Source organism: Athene noctua, chromosome 6 (assembly GCF_965140245.1).
Source record: "Athene noctua chromosome 6, bAthNoc1.hap1.1, whole genome shotgun sequence".
NCBI classification, from domain to species: domain Eukaryota; kingdom Metazoa; phylum Chordata; class Aves; order Strigiformes; family Strigidae; genus Athene; species Athene noctua.
This window is the reverse complement of record NC_134042.1, coordinates 16,073,559-16,094,970: the sequence shown is the minus strand read 5'-3', so window position 1 is coordinate 16,094,970 and position 21,412 is coordinate 16,073,559. Positions and strand designations below refer to the sequence as shown.

The 21,412-nt window shown below is 45.3% G+C and overlaps 2 protein-coding genes across 9 annotated transcripts in view; both read left to right on the top strand.

The window, feature by feature from the left end:
• Window positions 1-1,361: 1,361 nt before the first annotated feature.
• TMEM229B (transmembrane protein 229B) overlaps window positions 1,362-21,412 on the top strand; it is a 41,475-nt gene continuing 21,424 nt past the window's right edge. Inside the window, exons 1-3 of one of the 5 annotated variants that reach the window (XM_074909734.1) lie at window positions 12,331-12,439; window positions 14,063-14,311; window positions 19,783-19,838. The gene's annotated coding sequence lies outside the window, so the exon portion shown is untranslated. Of the gene's footprint in view, window positions 1,399-12,324; window positions 12,440-14,062; window positions 14,312-19,782; window positions 19,839-21,412 lie in introns of those variants that run through there. The other 4 variants (XM_074909733.1, XM_074909735.1, XM_074909737.1 and 1 more) reach the window with 4 other exon arrangements.
• RAD51B (RAD51 paralog B) overlaps window positions 12,333-21,412 on the top strand; it is a 446,199-nt gene continuing 437,119 nt past the window's right edge. For 2 of the 4 annotated variants that reach the window (XR_012633866.1, XM_074909727.1), the window contains exon 1: window positions 12,333-12,439. The gene's annotated coding sequence lies outside the window, so the exon portion shown is untranslated. Of the gene's footprint in view, window positions 12,440-19,782; window positions 19,839-21,412 lie in introns of all 4 variants that reach the window. The other 2 variants (XM_074909728.1, XM_074909731.1) reach the window with 2 other exon arrangements.

Below are 21,412 nucleotides of genomic sequence, written 5' to 3'. Positions count from 1 at the left end.
GATGTTGCCTCATCATTGGGACCATTTATTATTGATATCAGAAATGCTGAGTCATTAAACAGAGGTCATAAAAACATCCTTATCCTGCTAAAGACATTAGCTCATCATTTCTGGTACTACAGAAGGCAGGTGAGACCGGGAAACCAGGTGCCTGTGAGAAAGAAAATGCAGAGTGCATCAGAGGCTGGGAAGAGCAGAGAAGAGCCCAGAGTCGGTAGCTAATTAGGAAAGGCAGGGTGCTGCTTAAACACGGGGCTCAGGGCTCAGGATCAATTGTGACTTCTGAGTTTGTGTCACTTGAGGTTACCGTTTTACCCCACAATACTTTGATTTCTTTCTCTGTAAAGGAACAAAACTAAAAATCTCCCTCACTTCTGTCTGAAGACTGTAAGGCACTTCAGAGGCACTAGCTGGCTAATCCTCACTGCAGAGAGCTGCTGTTACTTCCATTTTCAGAGGGAAGCCAGAGGTACAGAGGGATCGTTTGTTTGCTTGTGAGCTCTGGTTCAGGACTGCAATCCCCTGATCTCTAATCTTAGAGAAAGGCATTTTTGTGCTGTCCTTTCATGCTGCTGAAGAGTTAATGTAGAGAGAGAAATGGTTTTCATTTATTTTACTACCGATACTTTATTTTCTTACTCCTCTTCCTCGAGCAATTTTCTGAATCTGAAGGGGTCCTTCTGGGTGGAAAAACACTTCTCGTAGAGATTATGTTTCCCTATTTTAACAATGAAGCTGCAAATATTTCCTTTGGTAGTTGTGCTTGATTTCCTGCACTGCAGGGATGTCCTGTCAGCATCCAGATTCAACATCAGGCGCATGGGGGTTGCATCCCTTTAGCTGCTCGGGCCGTTTGTTTGTTTTTGTTACGGATTTCTTTAGAAGAGTAAATAGGAGGAACCCGCAGCGCGGGCTCACCAGCCAGGACGCGCTGCCACACCGTTCGCCCAGCCAGAGCAAACTCCGCGGGGTTTTGGGGAGCTTCCTGCGCAGGGGGCTCCGCCGCACACCTGAGCACAGGGCCCGGTGCTCCGGGGGCACACGTCCGGCCCCGGGGGCTGCCCCCGCCGGATTTGGGCTCTGTTGTCGCCCACCCCCACCGCGCCGGTCCCGCCAGGCCTCGGGGGGAGCCACCCGGCCGGGTGCTCCCCCCCCCCTCCCCCGGACGCGGGCCGAGCAAACCGGCGGCGCCTCCGCGGGAGGGCGCGGGGCCGGCGGCCCGGGGGGGAGGCTGGCGGGGAGGCGGTGCGGGGCAGTAGGGAAAGAGTTAAGGGAAGGTGGCGGGGCAGGCCGGCTGGCTGTCGGAAGCGAGCATGTGCAGATTGCAACCGCATCCATACTACGGGCGAGTGTCACGGGCACACTTCACCTCCCGCCGCCGGGCACCCATGGACACCGGTGAGGCGAAGAGCCGCGGCGCGGCCGGGAGGGCTGGGGGGGGCCCGAGCCGCGGCACCGGCACCTGCCCGCGGCCCGCCGCCGCCCCCACGCCCGCCCCGCCGGTAGGTCCGCGGCGGCCTCCCCGCAGCCGAGCGGCGGCGGCGGCGGCGGCGGGGGATGCGCCGCCCGGGGCGGAAGGCGGCGGCCGGCGCCGTTGGTTTCGCTTTCTGGCGGCAGGAGGGGCCGTGCAGCCTCCGCCGGGCTGCGGCCGCGCTTCCCGCCGGGTGGGCGTCGCGCGGGGAAGCCGGCCGGGCGCCGGCCTCGGCGAGACAAAGGGCGGGCGGCGGTTGCCCGGGCGGCGGAGCGCCAGCCTCCCTCCCTGCCTCCCTCCCTCCCTCCCCGCCCGCCGGCCGGCCGGCCCCGCGGGGGGCTCCGGGATGGCGCGGCGGGGCCCGGGCACCGGGTGTCGCCCCCTCCCGGGGACCGGGGCCGCGCGGCGCGGCCTGGGGGAGCGGGCGGCTGCCGGGGCGCCGCCGCCCCCCTCGGCTGGGCCCCGCCGCCCCCCGGGGCGAGAGCCGGGGCGGGAGGTGTCGAGGGGGGTTTTGCTCGGGAGCTCCCGGCCCAGCGGGGAGGGGCTGGGGGCTGTGGGGGAGCAGGGTGGAAGGGGTGTTGAAATTTGAACTGCTTTTCACTGAAAAGTGCCCCCTTTTTTGGCAAAACCAAAGTGTTTTGAAACATCTTTTTTGTATCGATTTCAGTAAAACTTTATTCCGGGAAAGGAGGAATAGATCTGCCGGTCCCAGTGTCGGCAGGGCAGAATTGGGAGGTGGGGGCTGGATCTGAGCCTTTCAGTGACTTCTCTGTAACCTTGTGAATTGCTCACGTGTGTAAAGCCCAGAGGTCAGGGACCCGGATATTACCATCATCTGAAAACGAGAGGTTTTCCCGTTTTTAAAAAAAAAAATCAAATTAGTCTCAAGATGTTTGCTCTTGTTCCATTTTTGGAATGGAAAAATATGCAAAACAGTTGAATATTGGCAAAATGGAAAAATGTGATTCCTTCTGTCCCCCATTCATTGCGTTAGGGTTTTGAAAATTGTCTCTAGGATGCTCAGGAGCAGGGATGCTGGGAGGCTGGCCCGGCTCTCTCAGCTTGAATTGGAGCCTTACACCGGGAGGGACTTCCTAGAGAGCGTTTGGCATTGCTGGCCCAAAACTACCGGGGAAGTACAAACTTGTTAAGACTCCTAATTACATACCAGAAGCAGTAAAACTCTGTCACATTAGATATGTCGTATTGTTCTCTGACATCATTTATTTGACAGGTTTGTCCTGTTTTCCTCTTAATTCTGAGGAAAAAGCAGTCCCTGCAGGAGCTGAATTTTTTTGCAGGCGAGGTGGTAACAGCCCCGTGACTGCCAGAGATGTGTGCGATGGGGATTTGTAAGAAGAACAGATTGCCCAAAGAGCTCTGTTCTGTGGTTTCCAGGAATGCGAATGCATTAATGTGTGTACGGCATCAGTTAGAGATGGGGCTCTTTACTGTCTGGTGGTAAATAGGAAGTCCTGAAAAGAAAAAATTACCATAAAGTTATTAGGAAACAGGAAAGGGAGACTTACTGACATGGAATCATTAATGCCTGTAGCCCCTTTTGGCCAGCACTGAAGAACCACCCTGTGGGAAGTCTGTAAGACACTCTGATGCCCACAGCACATCCTGAAGGTCCTTCCTGAATCCCAGCGCCCAACCCCAGTGAGAAGGTAACATTTCCATGCAGCGATGTCAGTTTTTCAGTGTTTGGTGACATCAACTCACTGCTGTGGATAAATTAAGATTGTTCACCTAATTTGAAAGCAGAAGTTTTCTCCCTGAGGAGCTTTGTGCATATGTCTGCAAGTGCCATTAGTTCTATGTTGAGGCTCCTACTGATGAGCATGGGCATCCCCCTGTTTGTGGAAGGGGAAACTGAGGTACAGAAGGGTGGCATTTCAGAGACCGATGTCAAATTGAAACAAGAGTTAACTCCAAATCATTTGGTTTAACTAGTAGCTACAGCAGCTTCCTAAACAAAGGTCAGCAGAAGTGTTACAAGCAATTTACTCAGTGTGAAACGTTTTAAGATCCTCTGACACAGACTTACTGAAAAAGGAAGTAGTATAGTCTGGTGGAAGGGAAATGGAGGGGCAAGCAGGTGCTGTTTCTGACTGCATAACATCTCCTTGGTGAGGCTCTGGCAGCACGGTCAGTACTGCTGTTCCCACTCTACTGCGGGGTGACGGCGGAGGCAGGAAGCGAGCTGCTTTGTTGGGAGGGTTCGAACCTTGGCATACTTGTGGCGAGATCCCATGGCAGTTTACAGAAGTGGTCAAGAGGGGACTAAAACAAGAGTTCTGGATATTGACATGTGGGTTGAGAGTAACCTAGATCTCAGCATACATATGGAAATGATACCTGATAGTGGGGACTCTGTGCTTTTGCTGACAATGTCATAATATGATGCAGTGCCGAGCAGTGAAAAGCAAATTTAACCTTGAAGGGAGATGCAGGTTCTTGACTTTGAGTGTAAGACAGGAAGAGGTTTTGGGGTAAGGTGGTGGACTTGACAGTGTTTGGAGTCTTTAAATTGATGTATCTTTTTACAATCTATACTTTAATTGAGCATCTTGGAGAAGTCTGAAGGAATGAATATGTAGGGATCCCTTTGGCCTTGTAATTTGTGGGTCTACTTGTTCACACACATCAAGAGCTCTGGAGAGGAGTTGTTATTTTGCAGTGCCCTAAATGTGATTGTAATACCTGTCCATTTGGTTAAGACAATGACTGTACTCAGCTAAAGTGCTTCAGGGCTGCCGGCAGTCACTGTATTGTGTCCAGGAAGGGTATTTCCTCTCATGGCGTAATTAGCCAGATTAATTTAGTTTTTGCTTTCCTCTGAAGCATTAGAAATGAGCCACAGTCGAGGACTGAGCATGCCACGAAGGAGGGGGTCTGGGGGGAGTGGGGGAGAGGGAGAGGAGACTGTGCACTCTTCCCAGGGGAAAAAGCCTCATCTTTTTGTTGTCATCACATGCTTTGATGGGAAGTCTTGTTTGTATCCTCAGAATCATGCTTACCATAGAGACTGGGGCCAGACTTTGTAGGTTTGCTCTTTCCTCTGCAGCATGGGTTTGGTCACTGAGGGTCATCTGTGTGAAACTCATTTGAAGAGTCCTTTGCCAGTTCTGGAGTTGCCATGCTGGCTCTGGTGTGATTTCTTGTGCTCTTTGTTCATGGTAAGCAAATCTAATCTCCCTAGACTAAAGGACTTCTGTCCTAATCCAAGCTACTGAGCGCTGTTGCAAGAAACTGCATGAAATTTTAATAAACTGTGATATGCAGGAGGTTTGACTAGATTTTGGGCACAGAGGCCTCCCTGACAGCAGAAAGAAGTTTTTCCTCATGGAAGATGAAGGGAAAGTATCCTGAAAAAGCTGCTGAAAAAGAGAAGCCTAATATATTGAGGAGACTTAAAGGGTAGTGGCGTGAAGGAGACCTGCTTGTTCTGATGATGAAATCATGGAGGTAATGGGAAATTTTATTGTTGCCAATTCTACCTTAGGACTGTTTGTTTCTGGATTGCCTTTAATAAATGCCATGTTTAAGAAAATGAAATTAAGTTGTTGTGTTGCTTTGTTTTGTTTCTTTTTACAGTCTCGGGCAGCCTGCTATTACATGGTAGACAAGAGGGGTAACAACATGGCTAATTAAAGGGCAGCAGTGTTTCATTCCCTAGGGCTAATTATTCTGTGGAAAATGGGTCAATTACTTAGAGAAATTGTTTGCCAGCAGGAGGCAGGAAAAGCCTCTGTTCCCACTTCTCACCTTCCTTTTGTGGGAAGCACTGCCCACCTCCATAGGCAGTTGCAAGGACCTTGGTAAGCTTTCAGATGCCAGAGCCACGTCCTGGAAACGGCACCTGAGCAAACCTCTGTGTGGTCCTGTATAGCTGCAAATGAAGCAGTGTCCAACAGAGCTGTTCCTGGGTTGCATCTGGAGTGAAAGACGTGAAGCTGAACAATATAAGTGAAAGTTCTCTTTCAAAATAAAATATGCCTGTTGTGAAAGGTGAAGTATGGTATTTTTCCCTACTTCATCTGGAAGGAGATTGATCATCTAGGCAGCTAATGTTTTCCAACATAGAAGGTATTATCAGCTTGTGGCTTGCTTGGTATGGGTTTGTAAATGATCCTCTTTTACTTCTCAGGTCTGCTTCCTGTATGTATTTTAGTATTCTCTGGTGACTTTATCACCTGACCCTGTTGCTTGCTTTTAGCTCTGCAGGCTCGGTACAGACTGGGTGGGGGAGCAGGGGGCTGGTTTGCCTTGTCTGTCAGAAGTAAACTGGTCTGCTTTTCACTCTTCTGTGACGGTACACGAGGCAGGAGTATGCAGATGGTGTCTGAGCTCCTAGGTAAGGTGGTTGTGCAGGCAACCAGAAAGAGTCCTGAAAGAAAGCCAGACTGGGCAAAGACTCTGGCTCTGAAGGAACAGCTTACAAACATCTGTGCCGATTGGGAGCAGTTCTGGTTAGTCAGAGCGGTACATGCCTGGTTGTAAATGATACACCCAATAATGTCTAGCGTGAGCCAGAGCGTATGCACCTCACAGTCCAGCTAAAACAAGTGTAAAAGACATGTATTTGCAAGTGTGCTCTGCTCTTAAATAAAAGCTAGACTGCTTTAGAGATTTGTTTGTAGGCATATCTGAATGAGAATGTTTATCAGTTACTAGTTTCAGAAGTGTCTAATCACTGCATAAAAGAGAGAAGTGTTTTACCCTTTCTTCTGGATTTTTATTGGTGTCAGTGCACAAGAGTTCACCACAACCTTATTTCAGAACTCCCCCGCCCTCACAGGCTTCTGTCAAAGCTGGATTAAGTGACTGAGGGCATCTTCCCTACCACAAATGCTGTGCTGTCTTGCTTTCATTGCATAAGATCCAATCATTAGTAGTCATTAGGTAAGTGTTGATAACATAGAGTGGTGAAGCGGCTGTTTGACTTCTTCCTTGCTGGATCTTTGCGCTCGGGTGTGCCATGTATTGAAGGTAGCCTATATGAAGGGCTAATGTGGAGCACCTTTCTGTCCTGTTCTCCTTGACTCTGCTGGGAGCATGAAGGAGACGATGAAGTATTTCTGAAGGGGGAAGCTTTGTCTTTAGCATGGGTAGCTGTGGCGTAGTGCTGTGTGTACTGCTAAGTGCCTTCTGGGGATGGGGAGTCTGTTTTGTTTTGAGTTTTTTCACCCAGAATACATGCACAGAAGATGGTCACACTCATTTGGCTCCACCAGCCTAATCTGGGCTGAGAAATCTTGGCTGGGGCAGTGTCTATGCAGAGCTCTAGGTAGAGTGGTTCCTTGCTGCTTGTGGCAGAGAATGCCTGATGATAGTGGTGTGCATTTGGCTGTTTCCTCTCCTGCAGCCTAGCAAAGCTGGGCTTGCTTAACCCATGCGACACTTTGGTCCTTCATGTCAGCAGAGATTTATGGTAAGGATGCTTGTGGTAAGTTCTAGAGGAAGAGTTACTTTTTGTGATTTCTGGTGTTTTCAAGATGTGTATATAGTTTCCCCTAGTGGCATGATAGATGCCATGTGATCTGGTTTATTTTGATCCAGCAGTTCTTTCCAAGGCAGATCTCACAATTAAGCTTTTAATTGGAAGTGGACTTGCACAACAGCTGCAGGATGTAGGGCACAGTTTATAAAAATGCTTCAATGTCTACTAGGAAGAAGAGAGGAGCTGCTGTGAAGGTAATGTAATGATTCCTTAGCAATATAGAGCTTGACTGTTGTTGCTTTTGGTTTGCTTTTGCTGCTTAATACTTTACCATGGAGATGAGATACTGAGTTTCCAAAACATCAGTTTCAGTCACTTGAGCTGACAGAGGCTAGCGTGGTATGTGGAGCGCCCTGGGCAGCTAAGCCATTCCCATTTTGGCAATGGTAGACTCAGGTGCACTTATAAAGTAGGTGATTTACTACGTTATATTGTATTGGCATATAACCTGTAGATGTGCAAAAAGTCAATTTCTAGAATCCAAGACTTCCTGTTAGATAATTATATCCTTTTGGAAACAATGCCTCCGTTTGGTGTTTATATTATGAGGTATTACTGCTCATCATAAAGGCAATTAAATGCTTAATTCTTTCATAGTTAGCTAGAGTGTAATTAGTTTTTCAAAGATCAGATCAATAAGTAGAGCATGTTGATTTCTAAAAATATCATGCATACACATGTTCGGATTCACCTCTGATTTTCATGGGACAATCTCCAAGAGCAGTGATAATGCTTAGTATTCCAGCTTCAAGTTGGGGTATGCTACCTTGTGTGTGGGGCGGTGGGAGTAGCTTTTTTGTTTTCTTTTATCTTTTCCCTGCTATGTATCAGACATAGATGACAGGAAGGTGTCACATTCTGATGGGAAAAATGTAGTTTTATTGGTTTGAGATCCTTGTTTGAGAAACAAGGACTGGACAATGTCATGACAATGATTAAAATTTGCTACGCTTTGGATCAGGGCTTAGCAACGTTTGGAGTACTAAAAAGCTGTAAGTGCTAACACCAGCACTTCAACATCTGAGAATCTCTCTAGTCTTAATGAATTTTCAGTGTGTCTCTGTGAGGCTGGTATTATTAGTGTCATTTTGCAGACAAGTAGATAAAATAAAATGCTTGTATCAGCACATTCAGCAAGCCAGAAAAAGGCAGAAATAAAATTCAGCAATACTAATGTTTCAACCTGTTTATGACCCCACTATCTTATACTCTCTCTTTTGCTAGAAAAGAGACTACAGGCATTAATTTTGGTAGCTCCCCCCCCCCTTTTTTTTTTTCAGTTGGGTTAGGCAGCATAAAATTGAGACATTATTATGCAACATATCTAAGTGTGCATGTGATACTTGAAAAAATGGTAATCAGATAAGTTGCTAGGCAACGGTACCCTGCCTTCAATTACCAAAAAGCCAGTGAATTTGCTTTCATGATGTAACATGTGTTCTCTACTTCTTCATAAAGCAAGTGTAGGTGGAGTTTTGTAAGAGTTGCTCCTTTTTAACTCACCTCCTGCTTAACTTGCCATATTGTGAGGTCAAATTTGATCCCAGTTTTAGAGAGAAGCATTCACAGAACCTGAAATCAGCAGAAAAAAATGTTAGATGAGCTCTTAAATATAGGCGCATGTAAGTGTATTTGAGTAAATAACCATTCCCTCTCATGGATCTGTTGGGTTTTGATGCTTCAACAGCTTACATAAAGTAGTCTGTAGCTCATCTTTGGAAACATGAAAAATAAGAAAATGGGAGAGAGATTTATGTTAAAAGGTAGATGGCAGGGATATGTGGCAAGCTGTGAGAAGTCTTGAAACACTCAGTGACCCATTGGCCCAAAAATGTTGAGAGCCGCAGTAAAGCATAAAAACCTGAATGTAAACCCATCTGGTTACTTTTCATTGCCTTAGCAGGAACAGAATGGAAGGAACATAAGCAGGGATGAGTGTACACAGAGAAAAAATAGTCTAATAATCTAAGACAGATACAGCAGCACAACAGCACAAGGACATTTGATTGTGTGTTTGTTTGAAACCCAAGTTTGTTTCTTTCTTTTTTTTTTTACACATTGCAGGATAACAGCAACAAAAAATAAAGACTCTTGGCAGTTACCCTAAATGCATTTCTGCTTTTGGTGATAAATAGCCACATAAGCATTTGCAGATACTGTAGTTGTATAGGGGTGCAGGCATCTGCAGCTTCAGCTGCAAGCCTCTTCAGCTTTTGGGTGGTGGCATGGCTTTTGAAAGAAATCTGACATTCTAGAGGTCTAATGTGCTTCTCAAGGCTTTGCCAGAAGTTTTCAGTAGATAGGACCCACCTGAAAGTATCTGGGAAAGGATGCACCTAACCTTGGAAATTACGTGTTTTCCTCGGGTAACTGCAAGTTGTTACTTTACAGAGTTGCTTTTCCAATTACTTCACTGTTGTTGTTCCAGAGGAGAAACATTTCCTTTTCCGGAGGTGGGGACTCTGTATCAATGAATGTCTTGGGTATCTCTCTGAGATAACTTTGTCCTTTTGGGAAGGAAATTCAGCCAAACCTACCATGTTTTGTGCTCTATCTACCAGTCTAGGTTCAGAGATGTTCAGATCCCAGCTGATCTATATACAGGTTCAAAAGTCCTCATCGAAAGGCGTGTTGGGACTTCAGTTGAAAGTGAAATCCGCATCACCCTCCGGGTAAGTCTTGCCAGAGCAGGGTGAGTTTCTGAGAAGAGAGATTCTCGATTTCTGTTTCCAAATTTAGCACTTTCTTCCCAGGACAATCCCATATAAGTCATGGAGGAGTGTCGTGACTTAGTTTCTCTGTTGGACAGTTTATCACTAGGTTGTTGCATGGACCTGAGCTTGCTTTTTTGGAGCATTTTGCAAATGATGAAGTGTAAATACTAAAATAGACAGTTGAAGGAACACAAAAGTAACCACTTCCCAGTCAGGAATTGGCTTTCCTTTTTGTTTGCTTGTTCTTTGTATTCTCACTTGATGAGCACTACTGCTAAATTATGCTAATATGAGGTCCCAACGTGCTGATGCCAGGTGTCTGTCAGAGGAACAGTCAGAGCATGGGCAAAGGCTGTTTTGGGAAGCCTGAGTCTGGCCTAGTATCGGATTTTAGATTTTAACTATTTCTATATATGCAATTGAATGGTCACAGCACTGTTGTTTGTTTTTTCCCTACTATAGACTAGTACTACAAAAATGCATTTTTAATCATTAGTATTTCAACACAGAAAGTTCTTTTATATACAAAAGAAAACCCAAATCCCCTTTTCTGTACAGTTTAAGCATTGTATTAATCATGTGAGCTTTAAGGTCGAACCTTTATCTTCTGCTCCACCTCTTTGCTCGTGTCTGTTACGACTTAGTCTTTGCTAATTAAAGAAAATAATAATTGAAGAAACTCTTTAAGTGTTGATACATAGGTATGGTTTCTCCAGGACTTTGAGTTCATAGAAAGGAAGTTTTTTGTGAAAAAGGAACTTGTGCTGGGCAGTGGCCTGTGAGCCAGATCTGAGAGGTGATAGAGCTGAGAGCTAACAGGCTTTAGGGTAGCATGGGTGTAGCATTCAAAGGGCTGATTAGTTCCTTGGTCTGACTCCTGGTGAAACCCCATGGGTGGTCTGGGTGCTGGTGCTGGGGAAGGGGCTGAATTGAGTGTGACTGTGTTGTCCTAAAGTGAGATTGGCTTGAAGCCTTGTGTAATGTTCATCTTTCTGCACTGAAGGAGTTGGGAGTGTGTTGCAGTTGCTTATATGATTTTTTTTCTTTATTATTGTACAAATCAAATTACAGACAAATAGATCTGTGTAAAAAACATTCTCTGTGTTCTTGCGATTCTAGGGAAATGCTTTTTAAAATTTTGTTTGCATGTGTCTGATAAATAGTTCAGTAGAAACTTATCTCCAACTGTGACAAAATGTGCATAATAAAAATAGAAGACATGCAGATAATTTTTAGGAACATCAGCTTTAGAACAATTTATACCAGATTTAGCTAACAACCAAGTTCTTCCCCAGTTTGATGTACAAATACCTAGCTGTATCTCATGCTGAGAGACTCCAAAGTAGATGTAAGCCTCAGTGCATAGACAGAAGGTGCTAAATGTGTTTCTATAATACCCATGTTACATTGATTTAATTAGTGGTTTTATGCTATTCATTGCTCCAATAATCTTGGTGGGAAGGTTTTGTTGGGGAAGGATTAGTTATTTAATCTGCATTTTTAATTGGAGTGTTTTTGTAGTTCAGTATTATCTAAATAAAAACAGTGTAGGTTTTTTGTTCATTTTAAAGAAAAATGTTTCTCTTGAATTCCTGTTGGATTTAGATGCTCAAAACCTCAGAGATTAGGAAAATGTAAAGATCCCATTTGTTACACAGTCTGACACATAAATGTCCTTGCTCTAACTTCTTCACATGCAATTAATCCAGAAAAATGCTATGTATAGACAAGCCCTAGGAGTGTAAGATCTGTGAGGGTGACGTGAATATGATGTTAGATACTTGTGTGTTGGAGCTGGCACCTCAAGACATGACTTCTGTGAAAATCATGAGTGTGGCATCCTAAATGTCAGTGCTCGAAGAGAAGAAGTACAGCCCCAGCTCATGGGCTCTGCTTGCTCAGGTCATGCAGCTGTGCTGTCTGAGCCCAACACAGAGGTGAAAGGCAGTCGGGTCACTGGAGCAGGGGGGGAATAGGCAGTGCCAGTACACCCAGGAGCAGGCTGGGGTGGCAGGTGGGTGGCAGTAACAAGGGCCTGCTTACATAAAGTCCATATTCTGTCCCAGAGTGGGGAAGGGAGAAGAAGGAAAGTGTGATGATTGGAGAAATGAGGAGGAGGGGAAGATAGGGAGGCAACGCTGGGAGAGGGAGGATGGGGATGAAAAGGAGTCAGCGGTGAGGCTCACTTCAAAAATTGGGGGGTTGGCTGGGAAAATAGAGATAAACCACTTAATGGTAGACACTTCAAGGGTTAACTGAGGCCTTGGCTGAGATGGTAGCAGTGAGGAACCTTTGGTTACTAGCTCCCGTGATGTTGCTCTGTGTGTTTGCTGTGGCTGGGATCCAGGACAGGATAGTCGAAAGGCTCAGCGTGACCAGAGGAGAGGCAGCTGCCAGGGAGCCACCCTGGGCAAGGGGCAGGTACAGGTGCCCTGCGTGGGACTCTGAAGAAGTCAGGTCTTCCAGAGCCCAATGTACCAGAGCTAAGCTATCCATACACATAGTTTTTTCAGTGTTTAAAGCCTCTCTTATGCTGTGTTTCATTAAGATTAAACTGTACCTCTTTGGTTTAGGAAGGCTGGCTGTTTGGTGTATTAGCTGTCAGTCACACGCACCTGGTCCAAAAACTGCTGGCGTCTGAAACGGCTCAAGACCTGCTGGAGGCGACTTGGTTGACCCACGGATGCTGTGAACCAGGAGCTGACCAAAAAGCGGGAGGGAGAGCTCCAGGATTCCTCCCCAGAAGAGGTAAGGACTGGAGGGTAAAACTGGTGGGAGTGCACTCGTAGACCAGAAAACCAGAGCAGTTCTCTTAGTACAGAGCTGACTGCGTTGTAGATGGGACCTTTGAAATTTAAATATGTAGAGTGCATAAAGGATGGTCAAAATGTTATTTCAAGTTATTATAACTGAAATTACTTGAAAAAGTTATTTCAATCGGTTCAAACTGAAAGTTGCTTTCTGGAAGTGTAAGATTGCTATTTGCACACGTCACCCTTGATTATTGTCTGTTTTGAGTCACATCTTCTGATTGCTTATAATTTATATTGCCAAACTTACTTCAGTGTTATTGTCTCTTTAAAATCTCACTCGGATAGCCTTAGGCAGTTAAAACAATCAGGACAGTGGAGCAGCATCTCTGAGCTAAACCAGAGCAGTAGGTAAAGAGCAGAGGGTTGTTCTCTCTGGTGGTAAAGGCACAGGTGTGAGTCGGATGATGAGGAGTCTATTCTTGGCCCTGACAAGCAGTGCAGTCTCTGCACCTGATTCACCAGTGTGTTACTCTACTAATTCTTTTAGGCTCATCTTGCCACTCGCCTGTATCTGTGGCAGTCTGTTGCACAGAGTGGATGTAAACTGCTATCAAATTTGGAAGGGTGATTTATATCCTGGAGCGAAATGTTATATTGATCCTGGTAGATGGGCTGGACATTGTGGAACCAGAATGACAATCCCCAGACCCCGCAGCATTTTCAGAGCGCTCTGTGTGTCTGCAGTCTGCCGTGTGGTGCCCTAACAGGAGGTTAAGCACAGGTGCTCTGATACAACTTGCAGCAGTTCAGGCTACAGTATTGTTTTCCCTGTTGTGGATAAGGTTTCATGGATAGGTCATGCACAGTGCTTTATCTCTAACTGGGAACTCACTTTGAATATGTAGGTGCTACATATATAAAATTCAGATTCATGGAGCACCATCCTCCCTCAGCCTATCCTGTCTTGGGTGTCTCATTACCTTCTCTTGGTCATAGTGCCCAAGAGGTTCTGTGCTAGAGTACTCTGTTGTCCCACCCTTGTAGGTGTGCTTGCTCTGATAGACGCCTGTCCCTCTCTGAGACTGAGGAGCAGACCCAGTCAGCTGCTGAAGGGAAGCAGTAGACTTAATTGTGGCAATGCTAACAGTGTGGATAAGCAGGGTCAGCTGCTGCCTTGAGCTCTGACTGTGATCTTGCTGCCCATTGTGTAGCTGAATGCAGGGCTTCAGTTGGTCAAAAAGTGTCATATACTGAGCAGTAAAGTTCAGACCAGTGCTGCAAGGGTATGACAAAGCAAGTGTTAGCAGCTTCCTGGGAAGGGATGGACCGAGCCTTGGAATGAGTCCAGCCGTTTTGTCAATGATGCAGCCATGAGTACTTCCGAAGAAAGCTGTGTCTGGCAAGCGCTCTGGTGTATGGTACTATTGCTGTGAGTAGAGCAAAAGCTGCTTATCGCCTGCCCTCAAGAACCATCAAAGGAAGTGCAGACTTCTCCTATTACTGTTAAAACAAAAACTGAGCGCCGTACGGGCACAAGAAAACATAGATCCATTGGCAGCAGAACAAGACTATGAATTATTCATTCCTTCATTGCCTCCTGTATGTTCCATCCACTCAGGCTGTTCAGGACGCTGTCTGCTGGAGATGCAGACAGATCTGCTTCCAAAGCCACGGGGACACGACCCTGCTGACTCTGATCACCACTCCGCTCAGCTTGTCCTCCGTGAAACTGGCTTGCGTGTTGTTGTGAGATCCTTGAGGACACAGAAGTAACCTTTGATCATCCTGTGGGCTGTTGGTAGGAACTCTTGTAACACCAACGAAACTGGGACGCATCTGGTAATGCCAGCCTGGAATTGGCTGTGAGGTGAGGGCGGTGAGTTAGAACCAAGATGGAAGCACTGACTGCTCTGGCCCATTTTGCAAAAGGGAGGTAGGGGGCTGCATCTTTTGTGTAGTGCTGCTTTGGGTTTTGTGAGAGAATTTATACTATGACAGTTTGTTCCTAGCTCTATCTGGCTGAGAAGCCAAAGAGTCATCTGCTCGAAGTTCCCTGAGCACAGGCAGGATTTTTCTCTCCATGCAGAGTGCTTTAGTGGGGAGGAGTGTATTTAAATGGCTGTTTGGGAACATCTGTGACATAGCTAGTTTTTCTCAACTTGTTTACTAGTGAGCATTTATCTATGTAATGGTTGTCAATTGGCAGCTGAAGATGAGAGGGACTGAGGCCTTATGGAGCTGCAGAGACTAAATTCACCTCCTATTCTTCCATGAACTGCTCTGAGCTCAGATAAGAGGTGCCCGGTGTGATAGAAGGTGTTGCTGAAGATTTGTTTGGAAGCTGTTCCTCAGCATAAAATGCACATAGTTAGATGTGGAGGGTTTTTTACTCTTTTTTTTTTTTGCTTTTTCCCTCCTGCTGGTTGGTATGAAGATTCCTTCAGCCATTTCACATACCCAGGCTGCACAATGCCATACTGAGCATTTTCCCCATTTTCCTTCTGCATCTTCCAGAATTGCTCTCAGCTATTAGGCTTTTGCTGAGACATCTTCAGACTTTTAGTGTGGGAAAAGCTACCTGAAACTAGCAGCTACTAGAAATATAGCCTATGCTATAGAAATTATGGACTTCTTAAAGCAAAAGTTTAACCCTTGCATTTACAGCTGTCTTGTAATGTGCCCTACCCCATTTTGAGACCACTTCAAGTGTTCTTAAAAAGCTTTGAGGAAAGGAAATAAATGATACTTCAGTCAAAACAATACACTAGAACATGTCCAGAACAGTTTTCAGCTTCTTACTATGCCAGCTAGATGGATTTGCCCTAGAGTGAGTCACCTCTGGAGTTGTTGGAAGCTGTGGAGGCTAAGATAGAATCCCAGACTGCATTTGAAGAGTCCTCACTGAAGTGGTAGAAGCATCCTGGGAGGAAGATTGCTCAACTGGGAGGTGGGGTAGGTTTCACAAAAAGGGCTCTCAAAGAAGAAGTGGTTGGCCCTGAAGCGGGTAAAATGTGTTTGTCCTCCTGTGGTCTTGACAGAAGAGAGAAGATGATGAACTGGAAGAATACTTTTAGTTTTTTGTTGTTTTTTTTTTTTAATCAGAAGAAGAAGTAGACTAACAGAGCAGGCAATGAATTTGTGGTTTCCATAGTGATGTATCTGGGGAAGATTCTGTACGGCTGAGCTTCGCCCTCACTGCAGTCACACTTGAAGAGTATGAGTATTCAGCTTTCCTGCCAGGGAAATGTAAATATGCATCAAACACGGAAATGGCTGAAAATGCAACTGCATGTTCATGATTTGTTATGTTTGCTGCTACCTGAATATGTGGATGTTGGGAAGCTCAGCTCCATTATGTCTTACTTCTCCTTTATCTGTTGTCTTGCACTGAAACAGTGCATCAAACTGTTGTCATACCACAGTTCTTGCTGTACCAGGCAGTGATATTTAACCTGTATCCTTTGCTTTCTCTCATCCATCCATACACACACATCCCGCAACACTGATGTTTGTGACACTCTGCTCACCCGCACTGATTTCAAACATGCACGGATCAAGAAACATAGACCTAACTCTTTCAGGGCATGTTAACTGATGAGAGCACCACCCTGTGAAACTTGGAGCGGTGTACTTCATGCTGTTCGTAACCATCACTTCACTTGTTCCTGTGGGCCACAGAAATGGGCTACATGTGAGATTAAATCATAGTTTATTTTAATGAGCATTTTGAGAGTGTTTTAATAGTCAAAACGTATGACATTTGGGGAATTTCTTGCATATGGAGAGAGCTGTTTGTGACCGAATAGTTGAATTTGACAGCCTTTAAATCTGGCTTTCAAAATGAGTATCATAAGTTTTCAGCATCTCAGGAGATGCATTTTCAGTGGGTCACAGAGGTAGAGGAAGGAAAATGCTCAATGTGATTGCTGGATGTACACATCAGACTGTTAGGCATGTACTAGTCTGGCACACCCACTTGCACAGTCCAGTCTTTGTGAGTCACGGGCATTTGTGCCCATCTTCTTCCTTTTCACTGGTACTGCTGCTGGATGCTTCTCTTGCTTGTCTCCCTGAACAAATCTCCTGTACCTTCAGCATTTGTTTTGCTTGTCTGATGGATGTAATGGGTCATCTGTTCCCATTATAGAAAGGAATGTTAATTATTTTCAGAAGGCTAATTAGGTTGCTAATGAGAAGCTCTACTGCACTAGTATTTCCTTTAATTACTCACTCTTAAGTGCTGTACAGAGAAGCTTATTGAATATGCTGTTAAATACAAATGCTTGTGTCTGGCTTAGAGATGCACCTTCAGGCTCCCTGAAAGAAATGCTTTGATAAACTTGGGAATCCGTGTGACACAGATGACTGAGCAAAGGAGACCAGTGCTGAGGGCTGCCTACTTGTGCAGCCTTTTTGACTCTGTGTGAATTCAGTGCTTCTGCAAGTGACTGGCCACAGTTGCTCTCTGTTCCAGTTTTGCTTGACGGCTTTTGGCAGTATCGGTAACCAATTGTGCTACCTGCCAAACTAATCTATAGTTAGATAGTTTAGTCTAATTAGTCAGATGGCAGCCAGAGGCACAGAGAGGTGGAGTGACTCATCCAAGGTCATGTCGCAGATCATGGCAAACGTGGTAGTAAAGCAGATGTTTTGTCAGTTCTGTGTTAGTGCACTGCACTGTTTGGCCCCTTGTCCCTTTCTTAGGGCCAGCACACCTCACCACAGGACTTGGATCAGTTTGCTTTGTGAGGCAGTACAGCTGCTCAACAACACCATCCATGTTATCCACCTTGGCACTGACTTAGGAAGGTCCTTTTCCTTCTCCATCCCAGACCTGGCTGCTACTTTCACCCTTTGTTGTAGAAATCTCAGTGCCTTTTAGAATTGCTCTGAGAGCACTGCTGTATTCTAGATGATATTTTAATTTCCTTACTCACAGGATGAGAGGTGTTAGGGTGGATCTCCAGCATCCCCTGCTTCTTGAGTGCTGAACCTTCATGCAGCTCTGCAAAAGAGCTTCACTTTTTGGCAGCATCCTCTATGTCCAGTCTAATTCCTGAGTCTGCTCTTAGCCAGACTGTTAGAATTCTTTACCTACCATAGCTCTACCAGGGAGGATGGTGAGGGAAGGCTGCTGAATGGGAGCCACTTCCAGGCATCAGAAGATGCTCCCTATGCTTATATACTGATCATCATAGACCAGTTGGAGAAGGGAGGAAGATCTGTCAGTGTTGTGGATGCAGTGCGAAACTTCCTATGTTGTACTGTGCTGTCAAAGTGTCTAAGTGCAGGTGACTCTGAAGAGTGAGTTAGGCATAAGAAATACCCAAGAGAGACATGTCTGAGAGACAGTGAAGATATAGTGAAGCAAGTTGGTTAGCTGCATATGTTCTAAGTTAGTACAAGCCTATGCACAAAGAGCTCACTTGAAAACTGTCAAGGGATCTATTTTGAACACCTTAGCATTCCTAGGAACTGTTGTGCAAAGTAGTAGAAATCATGCTGGTTTGCATAGGTGTGACAGGTTTGTTGTTGCGTGTATCAAGACTAGTTATACAATGGAAGCATATTTAGGTTGTTTCATTCATGGTGGGAGATAAAAACTTAAACTCTTACTCAACCTACCAACAGTGTATTGCTTACTACCTAGCGATTGTCATAAAAGTCCTTACATGCTGCAGGTTTGTATAGAAAGGAATGGACAAGCTGGCCAGAATGTGTGCCTCCAGGACTGTCAATAGTAGATGCATGATTCAGGCATGAAAATGACAGCTCCTGAGCATTTTATGTAAGCATGGACAAGATAACATATGGTGCCTCTCTGGTTCCATTTGCTATAGGTCACCTGATGCTCTGTTTGTTGAGCAGATTTTTAAGATGGTTTAAAAACAATTTAGGGTTTGGGGTTTTTGGAGAGGATTTTTTTTTTTGGTGGCCAGTGTGAGCAGTATCAAACCATTTTACTTACAACTGAGGAATTCTTTTCTAGTCTTATCGTGAGACAGTTCCCAACACACAGGTGAGAACTGGCATCTTTGAACAGCTACCTCTTTGCCCAGAGGCATGAGGTGCCTGTTGTTGCCTGGAAGAAGAACAAGATAAAGAAAAAATCTGATTTGATAAGACCTGAAATTAGCCTGTGTAACCTTGGGTATTTCACTGAGGTAGATAAATCAATGCTGTATGTGCTTTAAACATCCGTAAATAGGTACTGGAAAGATGCAGGAATGCCAGCATCAGGAATGCTCAACGTCCACTTTTGTCTCTGGGATGTGCCCATCTCTAGCTAACTTCATAGGCTCTAGTAACTACAAATGGGAGCCTGCAGAGACAAAGCTTCTAATGAAGGTACCTTTGTTAAGTGCCTTAAATTCATGAATGAATTTGGGCCTCTGTGTGTGTGAGGTGGAAATACTTATATGAAATTCAAAAGCTAGTAAAGCTGTGTCATGCAAATAATTAATTTGTTTGAATGGTATCATGTTGCAGTAATGGTGTAAGGCAGATTACTGGAGGCTGAATCTCGAAGAACAAGTTGCTACCAGAGGTGTGCTTCAGTCAGTGAGAGCTCAGTGCCTGCACAAAGGAGGGATCAGCTCCTCAGTGCTTAACTAACAACTGTGCCTCCTAAAATAACAAGCAGTTGTTTAGAGTATATCTTTAACCTTTTATCTTCAAGAGATGGCAAAATAAAAGCTGAAAACATAGTCAGGAGTTAAGGGCACCACAAATGAAGAGCTAGGCAAAAAGTCCCTGGCAGGAAATAGTGTGACCCAGGGAAAGCCCTGCCCTGTTTGGGAGCTCTGTGGCCAGTCGTTAATGGGGCAGGACACTCTCGTCACCCCTGGCCAAGGCCATTTGTCTAAATAGAGAAGAACAATTACATGGTAGCTGGGTAAAGCCTTAGGTTACAGTTCAGTGGAAAGAAGCCAGTTGAATTGCTATTGCATTAATAATCCTCTACTGCTGCATAAGTCTCCAGGATGGCAGGCTTGCCTTTGTGCTGCAGAGGATGGCACAGCTGTGGTTGGTTTTTTTTTTTCTAGTTGTGCTTGCCAGGCCCCATGGGTAAACTGGGTCCTTCCAGCCAGATGCAGAGCACAGTAAGCTTCCTCTGACAAGCTGACAGAAATTGGTGGAGGCTTGGTGCTTAACAGAAAGAAAAACTAATTATGGGAGGTGTTGAGAACAAGCTGAACTTCATGGATGGGAAGTCGTGGTCTTACCACTTCCTATTACACATTCATGTCTGCTGTAAATGGCTCTGTAGCACATAGCCTGGTAGATATCATCTCTTCCAGTGTTTCAACTGAGAGTGTTCTGTTCTGTGTTTCGTAGGATTTGGCCACTAGGCTTCCATGAGACTTCAAAAATAAGCCTCTTCTGGGAACCAGGTGAAGTATGTTCAGCTTGGTATTCCTTCTCTTCAAAGATCAAGAGCAATATGGTTTTCTAAGAAGAGTTACTATGTTTTGCTGGGTGAACTAATATTGCATGGGGGTGGAGGGGGCAGTAAGTTGCAGATATTTGGGCTATCTTTGGGCTTGAAGCTGTTTGAAGATGAGTATCAGGTTTCTGTCTCTGATCTGACGAAAGTAGTAAGATTGAAGTTACTAAAACCACAGTCTGGGTCTGCAGTTGTTATTTCTCCCTGGCATAAGCATTTTGCTTGTGGAACCCAGCAGTAGGGAAAGATTGTGCACATCACAACCCTAGCTGGACAGAGCCACTGGGCCACTGACTCCTCCTCAGCACTTGTGTCCCCACATGTTCCTGAGGCCCTCGTATGAGCATCAAAAACACTTTTGTAAGGGCAATTAAGAGTTGGTGAAAGGTATTGTTTGGAGTGTCCAGAGGGACATCTGTGCTTTTGTAAATGAAAGAGAAGCTCTGGCAGTGAGAACATGAGCTTTCTGTGTTGTGCATCAACATGAGTTATCTGTTCTGGAAAGAGCAGCTTCCAGAGGCAAGTAAAAGAATCCAGAGTCACTTGGTGTCTCTTCTAAAATGGGCAAGGATCTGGGCCAATTAGTGCTTGTGTTTGGATTATGAGGATATTTTGTCAATCGTTGGGAATTAAACAAATATATATGAGAAAAAGCAAGGGCTATGTGTATTTTGGAACATTTCTTCTTGAAGCCTGAAAACCAGAATAGGATTCTGGTTTCTAGATCTGCGGCAGCAGCCAGTAAGAAAGATGACATGGTATGACACGTTCTTTGAGGCACAGGCTTTCTTTTCATATGTGTTTGTACAGACCTTGATTTACTGACACCTGGCTGCTCCTTCTGGTAGTAATATTAAGGGAATATATGTCTTGCTGTGAAGTATTCTGACACAACCAAAGATGCAAGTTCAGTTGTCTTAAACTTCTACTTTAGGAAGGTAGGATGTTCAGTTTCATCTATAGTGTTACCATCTGGTACAGGCAGATGCCTTCAGCCAGTGATGTGTGCTCCTGGCCCAGGGCTGAGACTGCTGGAGACCATATGCAAGAGCCCCTTCCTGCTGATGATCATTCTCTCGGAGTGCTAGTCAAATGGTAGCCGTGCCCCACTGCAGTGCTAGGCTAGTGGAGACAGGTTTTGAAATAGTTGCCGTCCCTTTTTTGTAAGGGCAGAACGGGTCAGTGCATGTAGTCTGGCTGTATTCAATTGTTTTTTCTTCTTTCTGCATGCAGCAGCTGCTTGGCTTCAGACAGAAGGGAGTGCTGAACTAGAGAAGCACAGTGAACTCCTGCCTGCAGAGCAGAGTAGAATTTATTTCTACTAAAACTAAAATTGTGTCTTACATCAAGAGAAGTTGTTACTAATGTAGCCTTCTAAGCAGAGTCATCTGAGACAAGAGACTGGTAGAGAAGCAGTCCTGACTTACCTTGTCAGGTATTGTTGGGGTTTGTCAGCTGTTTGACAGAATATGCGGTCAAGAGTCATAATCTTAACTTTGCTTCCAGTGTTGTCAGGATTAT